The sequence below is a fragment of the Octopus bimaculoides genome, chromosome 11, assembly GCF_001194135.2.
Source record: "Octopus bimaculoides isolate UCB-OBI-ISO-001 chromosome 11, ASM119413v2, whole genome shotgun sequence".
NCBI lineage: Eukaryota > Metazoa > Mollusca > Cephalopoda > Octopoda > Octopodidae > Octopus > Octopus bimaculoides.
This window is the reverse complement of record NC_068991.1, coordinates 52,793,834-52,803,586: the sequence shown is the minus strand read 5'-3', so window position 1 is coordinate 52,803,586 and position 9,753 is coordinate 52,793,834.

Here is a 9,753-nt window from a genome sequence, read left to right as displayed (position 1 = left end):
ATATATATATATATATATATATATATATATATATATATATATAATGTATGCACACGCAATATTTTTCCTTCCATTTTAGTCCACGTATATGTATGCACATGCATAAGTGGTATTTAAATATATATTGAAATTGAACGAAATTTGATGACTGGCACCTGTGCCAGTGGAGTGCTAACAGCACCATCCGAGCGGGATCATTGCCACAGCTGTCTGGCTTCCGTGCCGGTGGCACATAAAAAGCACCATTTGAGTGTGATCATTATCAGCATCGCCTTACTGGCACTTGTGCCGGTGGCACGTGAACAAAACATTCGAGCAAGGTCGTTGCCAGTGCCGCTGGACTGACTCCTGTGCAGGTGGCATGTAAAAAATACCATTTAAGCATGGGTAATCGTGCGGGTGTTAATCTGAAAAATTACAGACATAATGCCAAAAGTCTTAGTCATTGCCTCTGTGAGGAACTCAGCCACTTTGCCTCCATGAGGCCTAATACCCAACGGAACTCTTTACTTGCCACTGGCACATGTGCCAGTTACATGACCTCAACATCTGCCATGACTACAATTTCACTTGGCTTGACGAGTCTTCTCAAGCACAGCATATCACCAAAGGTCTCAGTTACTAGTCATTGCCTCTGTGAGGCTCAAAGTTTGAAGATCATACTTCACCACTTGTCCCATGTCTATATGTATAGGTATAATATTTTGGACTAATGGATATATGTCAATTAGTGTATTGAAGTGTTTAGTAGAGCACTAGCACAGTTTGGGCTACCTGGTGTCATCCGTAGTTGGGGTATATTACCATTGGATCTACTTCAGGAACTCTGCAGTGTTAGTTGAGATAATAATAATAATTTCTTAAGTAACCAGAAAATTGGTTTGGTATTAATCTCTATTCTGTACAATGGTCGTTTCAACCCATTCTGCTAATGCCTCTTATGGGTGGGATTCCGTTTAACATGTTATATGGCATCCATTCTACAGTCTGGGTCTCATCAGGTACTTCCATACATAAAATTGTGTCTCTTTAGCAAGACACAGCTTTATGTATGGATGTACCTGATGAGACCCAGACTGTAAAATGGATGCAACACATGTTGAACGGAGTCCCACCCATAAGGGACATTAGCAGGATGGGTTGAAATGACTGTTGTACAAAATGAAGATTAATACCAAGCCCATCATCTGGTTACTTATGAAATTGTTATTATCATCAGACACACACACACACACACACACACACACACACATATTTACTGGAGCATTGGCACAAAGCAGTGTTTAGGTATGATCAGAATTTATGTTAGTTGAAATATGTTTGTTACATATTTCAACTGCTACAAGGCTAATACACTGCAGTTACCACGGAGAAAAAGATCTCTTTTATGGTTAAAAGGTGTGGAAACACCCAGTTCATTCAGTGTTGCCAGACATTGATATTTTAAGTTTTTTGACTCTTGTCAATGAGATGTACCTAAGAGAGACAACTCTGAATGGACTTAATAATGCTGTAGCTTTATATATAATTCAGTCAACATGTTGACTGATTTGCTCTCGTAGATTGAAACATCTATGTCTGGGATTCCTTACAGAGGGTGACACTGAACGAACTGGGTGTTTTCACACCTTTTTACCATAAGAGAGATTTTTTTTCTCCAAGGTAACTGTAGTGTGTTTGCCTTTAAAAAATGAACAATCATATTATTGAAGTTATGAAGTAATGCATAATTAATTCAAAATAATTTGAATAGGCATTACATTTGACAGACTAAGCTGAATGCTAAATGGTTTATACTTGTTTTGGTTCAAGTAAGAAATGCGAAATACTTTGACAAACCATTTACAGATATAAAAAATATTTGATATGTAAAATGTTTTACTTTTTATAAGCAAGATATTTCCTGTTATTCAATAATATATGTGTGTGTTTGTAAATTTACAATCTTTGTAGGTCTCATTGTTTATTTTATTAAAAATTTTTCAATTTGGTCTGTTTTCATTTATTTATTTTACAGTGCTTTATGTTAACAGAATGGTAAGATTGTCTTATTTTCTTTCTCACTTCTGTTTATTTTTTTGACACCAACTGTATTAACTTTTTTGTGGTTTAATATCATACCCAGTGTGAATAGTTGCCTAATAATTCCAACTTTTGACAGAAATATTTCAAACGACCTTATTACAAGTGTTGTCCATATTATTATTATTATAATTATTATTATCATTATTATTATTATTATTATTATTACTATTATTATTATTATTATTATTATTATTATTATTATTATTATTATACTCGTTTGTAAGAGCAGTCAAGTTTATTTCAGATATTTTCATTTTAAAAATTATCTCTGGCTAATCATTGAGAGAACGTTGGTATTGCCTTGCCAGAGGTTTGTGCTCTCCGAGTACTCTTATTATTATTATTATTATTATTATTATTATTATTATTAAATGAGAGAGCAGTGCATACCATCAAAGTAACACAGGGGTAAAATATATGAAGCCTAGTATATGCATCATGACTACCTGTCTGATAAGAGTACACCAGGCACATGCATCACAGCTATATGTGCACAACATAGTGATCTCATATCAGTGCATGACCCTGCAAGTGGGGCCCTGTTAGAATTTTCTTCAGGTTAAGTACTCCATCCCTCTCAAATAATGAGATGAGATGGTCTATTGTTTCCTCAAATGTGTCACAGAACCTGCGTTTAGAGTTAGAACTGTTTTGAAGAACGTTAGACTGGTAGTTTTTGTGAACAATCTTTTTATTATTATCATCACCATCCTCATTATTATTGTTATTATTATTAAGGAAATGTCTTTTAAAACTTGGTAAACATTTCTGTTTTTAAGTAGCAGCTGCATCCTAGATCTATAATTACAGGATTTTAATTATACATTGTTTTATCATATGCACGCACGCACATGTGTGTATGCATATATACATGAATCATGCCTTATTACAATATGTGTGTGTAGGTGTGTATACATGACTCAAACCGTATTACAATCCTCTAGTTATACTTCTAGGAAACAACTGCTACTTGAAAACAAAAATGTTTACCAAGTTTTAAGCGACATTTCTTTGATAATAATAATAATAATAATAATCATACTATAATGGGCGTAATATCCGTCCGTCTGTACTCACATTACGGCCAAACGGTTGGGCCGATCGGCATGAAACTTTGTAGGGGTGTTCGGGAGATCTCTAGGGTGGTTTATATATATAGGTTTAGCCCCTCCCCACTCCCTATTTTCAGAGAAATTCCATCAATTGCAGTAACTTTGGCACCCGGAGATAACTTTGGCAGAAGGAATAGGGTGGCCTATACCCTCCTTGACCTCTTTCTGCCCCTGCCCCTGCCCCTGTCCCACCACCACCCCCTACCCGAGTAATACCATCACATCAATTGAGGCAAATTTGGCACCCGGAAGTAAGTTTTGTAAGAGGAATAGAGAAGCCTACCTTCTCCCACAGAGATCAATCTGACCTCCTCTCCCTCCCCTGCCTCCGCCCCACCCCACCCAACCACTTCTCCCTCTATTAAGTAATATTGTTGAATGAAGTAACTTTGGCACCCTGGGCCTCTTACACTGAGTGTGAGAGTCAGATCTCTCCTTTCAAACACACGAACGGTTTCGAAACAGTGTTTACAAAATAATAGCTGATCATTTGCAATGGGGCGTGTCCACAGTCACCACTTAGGATTTTTGCTCTGGTAACTTTTTCTGCTGTGTATCATACTACGATGTATAAAACAGTGAATGACATATGCGTGCATTATATTACACGGTAATTAAAATGTAACAAAAGATTTTTTTATGTTGCTCATTTGTTATTTTATTCATGTCACATCATGATATCAAAACGGAAATCATCAATTGGGAGAAAAACAAGAAATACTGCTTCTATCAATAGGACTCGGTTGGATGAAGTGTACAGACAAGTCGAACAAAAAGGAGATACATAAGCATGGAGCGCATTTTTTTATCACATATTTTGTCACTACTAGTATGCAAATACCAATAACATGACAATAGGAAATCAACTTATATGTTGAATCTACTTAAGATCTTCATTTCATTTTCAGGTTGATAATTCGTGGATAGTACCATATAATCTCTACTTGACGTTGAAATATGATGCTCACATCAACGTAGAAGTCGTGCACTCTGTCCAGGCAGTTAAGTATTTATACAAATATATAATGAAAGGTCAAGATAGAGTCATCTTTACTACTGATGGTGGTCAGCAAATCATAGTCATTAATGAAATTGAAAACTTCATGAATGCTCGATACATCTCTGCAAGCGAGGCATTTTGGAAGTTGTATAGATTCTTCATACACCAACAGCATCCTACAGGTGAGAAGCTTCTCTGTCATTTGCCTGCCGAGCAGTTGGTACTATTTGACGATGTTTCTGTGAACCAGGCTGTGCAAAAAGGACCACCGACAACAAAATTGATGGCTTTCTTTGATACCAATAGGCAAGATGAAAAGGCTTGACAGATATTATACCAAGACTTTCCAAAGTTCTACACATGGAACAGTAAAAACAAGTCTTGGCAAAGGAGAAAGCGAGGCAAGTGAGATGATGCAGAAGATGTGAAAACTGATACCATTGGACAAATCCCAACCATTACACTGAGTGCACACCAATCTGAACTCTTTCATCTCCAAATATTACTCCACAATGTGACAGGTGCAACTAGCTTTAATGACTTCAAATCAGTAGATGGAAATACACCATTCAATGGAAGAAGCTGCAAGTATTCGTTTTGGTGATTCACTTAGAGAGTTTTTTGCCACCATGTTGATATATGGGGATTTTCGATCCTTTTAGGAAGAGTGGAAACAAGGTATGCGATAAGGAAGAAAGAAAAGTTGATAGATATAACAGGTTAGCTTGGGAGGTTAAACAGTTGTGGTCACTGAAAACGGTGGTAGTAGTATCAATAATTGTCAGAGCCCTGGGAATAGTAAGTACAAATCTTGTGAAGTTCATGGAACAAATAGGAGCTGCAATAAGGGTGGAACACTTGCAGAAAACAGCACTGCTTGGAACTGCTCGAATACTCTGGATGGTGCCTGAAAAATAAGGGATGTTATCTTAGTTCACTGTTTGTGAACAGCTGACACTATAGTACATATCCAGCATTAGAAGATGTGCAAAGACAATAAAATAATAATAATAATAATAATAATAATAATAATAATAATAATAATCTAATCAGGAGTATCACAATCTAAACAATCTCTGTGGAAAAATAATATCCAGAGATAAATAGAGAATAAAAGAAGGGATCTGTCAACCCTTAGCAAAATTAGTTGGCAAACAACACTACAAAGCAACAAGAGAGAAGAAAAATATTACGGAAATGCAAAATCACAGAACAAGGTATACCTGAGGTAAAAGAATAGCTAAAGCAAGATATCCTCATCAAAGCACAAAAAAATCCACTAGTATGAGAAAAACCAATGATTCTTTGAACAAAACAAAGAGTTCAACTCCAATCCAAAAAGATTCTTTCAAGAACTTGGCAAAAATAAAATAGAGATCAATGCAGCACCAACAACAGAAGTAGTGAAAGAATTTTGGAAAGAAGTATGGCTGGAAAAGGAACAGTCTTGGAAAAGATCTATCAAAATAACAAACACAACACCTGAACAACTCTAGACTCCTCTAACAACAGAAGTTGTCACTCAGGTACTTCAAAATCTAAGCAGCTGGAAGGCACCTAGGCACAAGTTCACCAGTTTCTGGTTAAAATATCTAATAGGAATACATAAGATGCTGGCTGAGAAATTTAACGAGATACTAGTAGAGCCAGAGACAATGCCTGAATGGCTCACAGAAGGGAAAACTATCCTAATTCTCAAATCCACTGAACCAGCAAACCCACATAACTACAAACCGATAACTTGTCTCCTTACAATGTACAAAACCTTAACTACAATAACATCACAGAGAATGGGCAAACATCTGGAAGGAAGCAACTTGTTTCCAGAAGAGCAGAAGGGATGCTGCAAGGGCTCATATGGATGAAAAGATCATTTATTATTCAATAAAGCCATAACTGAAGACAACCAAAAGAAAAATAAGGGTCTAAGCATGGCTTGGATCGATTATTGAAAGGCTTTTGACAGTATTCCTCATACATGGATTCTGGAAACACTAGCTATGAACAAGGTAGTACCAATAATCATAAAATATATAAAACATTTCATGAATAAATGGCAAATAGTACTACAGTTCCAGACAAAATAGGGACTCCTAAAAACTAAAGCCATCCTCATTAGAAGAGAAATATTCCAAGGAAACGCACTCTCTCCACTCATTTTCTGCTTGACACTGATGCATTTATCTGACATGCTGAACAAAACTGGATATGGATACAACTGCTACAGTAAAACAATAAACCATCTCTTGTATATGGATGATTTAGAATTATATGCTGCAAATGATAAGCAGCTGGAAACATTACTACAGACAGTGCATGAATTTATGAAAGAAATAAACATGAAATTCAGCTTAGAAAAAGTACCAAAGCAACCTTCAAAAGTGGAAAACTAGTTAGGAGTAACAATATTACCCTAGATAAAGCAAATGAAATAAGAGAATTAGACCAAAACCAGACATACAAATATTTAGGTATCAATGAACTAAATATGGCATAACACACAAATGAAAGAGAAGATAGGAAAGGAATACTATAGATGAGTTAGATCAATACTTAAAACAGAACTTAATGTGAAAATCAAGATAATAAGTATCAACACTCTAGCCATCCCAGTTATAAGTTACAACTGCAATATTCTTAACTGGACTCTAAATGAACTAACCAAACTAGAGAGGAAATCAATAATAATGATGACAGAATTTAGGATGCACCACCCAAAATCTGACAACTGGGGTTTTTCAAAAATCTGCCCAGGGCTGTTTAAACAGAAAATTCTTTTTATAAAACTATTTTTCAGCTTAAATAATCGCCCACCTATAATAAACGCTCATGGGTGGTAATATGGAAGTAAAATATTTCACCTAGGAAAAACAAAGATATTCTCAAAAACCATATTTATTTTATACAATTCCTTTGAACTTCTATTGTTTCAGTTATCAGATATATAGACATAAAGAAACTGAAACAGCCTTAACAGAAGTAGCATATTAAAATATATTCTGAAATTAACAATGGATCTATTAGGAAATATTGAAAATTAAACTGTTGAAAGCATGAACAGAAGCCTCTGATGAACAAATAATGTCTTTGGGCATTTATGGTAGAATAATAACCGAATAGCTTCAAGTTAAATATCACAAATTTCTTCATTTGTTGCTTGGCCATAATTCATATCAGAGCTTATTTCACTTACTTGTATCTCATCTTCTTCAATTTTGTCATTATGTGCATCTGGCACATTTACCTCAAGGCTCGACAAAACATCCCGTAAGCGTGAGTTTAAGAGGTTATGTTCTACAGTCTGTCCAGGAGGAGCAATTCCACAACATTCAAAAGCATGCTTTATAGTTTCTTTATTTAAATTGGCAACAGCTTGGGTCACAAAGTTCACTATCTCTTGATAAGAAGGTTTTTTGCAATATCCTTTATTTGTATACTCCGTTTTGCCATTTGAAAACCAATTCTCCCATTCTGCACGAAGGGTTTTCTTGAAAGGACCAATAACTGATACATCTAACGGCTGCAAGTAAGATGTTGTTTTAGGAGATATAAGTTTGAGAATTGTATTCCTACATTTGAACACTTCTAGGAGCTCTGTTTTCTTTTGCACTGAGCATTCATCCATGAATAGCACTGAATTTTGAGCATGGAATAGTTGTGCTGTTCTCTGCCCAAGCACTTTGTCAGCCCACAGCTGCATGAGTTCATATGTGATTGATCCCCTGTTAAGCAAATATTCTTTGGGACCTTGATTTTAAGCACGTTTTTCAATCCTTTAAGGATAATCATTGTTTTCAACACCTTTCCTGCAGCATTAACACACAACACAGCAGTAAAACAAGCTTTGGTAGCATCACAGTGGCTAGCATCTACACTTTTATTGCCAACAAAGTCTATGGTTGTTGAACTCAGCATGTCAATGTATACAAGTGTTTCATCCATATTATAAATCTCGTCAGCATCCTTATCTGCTGTTAATACTGGAATGATATCTAGAGAGTCACTGGCGATTTGTGCATTTTCTCCAAGTGTTTTATTGTCTGCTTGACCAACATATGTAATCTTTCCCACAGTCAGATTATTCCATTTCATGAAATTGAAAATCCATTTATCAGAACATCTAAAGCTGTTCATTTCAATTCCAAACCTTTTTACCAATTCAAAAGCATATTCCTGTAAACGGCGATAATTTACAATTATATTGTTTGCACACTGAACAACAATCCACTGTAAGAGTTCAATCTCTAGATCTCCATATGCTGGTCCTCTACCTTCACCAATTGATCTGTGCCTCCTCTTGTCTGACATATTGATTAACTCAGTTTCTTTTGTGCACCATTCTCTCAATCGTTTTCTATCAATACCCAAGTCTCTTGACGCAGCAGATAAATTGCCAGAATGTTCTTTTACTCGTTTAATAGCTCTCAATTTTTCACTAATGGTATATGGTTGTTGAACACGTTTTGATATATTTTCTTTCGACTCCATTATTGGGAATAAAAATCCTTTGAATTTACCTACATACATATTTACTGTACAATAATGTAGTGAAGCTTGCAACGAGATAATTACTAATGACACATGTAAAGGACATTAACAGCAAGACAGTGGTTATTCCCTGGATATCGGCGTTCACTAAGAACTTGTTTTACAAATTGAGATATTCGAGGTAAATCAGATCACATAGCAATAACGACAAATATAATCGAATCAGACAAGTGGTGTGGTGCAGCTGACGAACTGTCAAATAGCAGTAATCAATCAAAGGGCGTCACATTACTTCTCTGACGAAATAAGGCTAGTGTCAAACAGAGCAAATGAACATCTAAACAGAATGCAAACAAGAACACTAATTCTGTTTCAACCACAAATAACTGCCCATCCAAATAAATGCCCATGGGTGATCTAATGGATGGACGGATTTTCAGAAAACCCTGGCAGAAAGGTTATATATACAATGTAGCGGTCCTATACAGCTAGAAAACTATTACAAAATAACTACCATAGGATTACAAAAATACCTAATACAAATAGACACAAAACACAAGAAAGACAAAAAACTGTTTTCTGTCTTTTAGAAAACTGAAGAATACAAGAAAGAACCTGACAATTACTAAGAAAATGAAGAAACAGCAAAAGTTGTAAAACAACTGAAATCTAAACTAAAACTGGAACTACAAAGTATCTTGATTAACTTAGGAAATGAATGTTGTTTGCAAAGCTTCTCCAATATGATAAAAATCTACAACTTGCTTTTTTTAGTTCAAAGTATATCCTGTTAGTTATTTATTCTTTATAGAAAATAACCACTTTATGCAAATGTGTAGGTATGTATACACTTGTGTGTGGTGGTGGTGGTGGTGGGGGGGTGCACACGCATGCATGTGTGTGTGCGCATGTGTGTGTGTGTGTGTGTGTGTGTGTGTGTGTGTGCGCGTGTATTTTCTTATATTTCTAACTATTTGAAATCTTCTTGTAAGGAAGCAGTTGGTTTCTAACAAAGATACAATGTCCTGTTGTTAAAATGTAGATAAGAAAAATAAAGTCACATTTTAA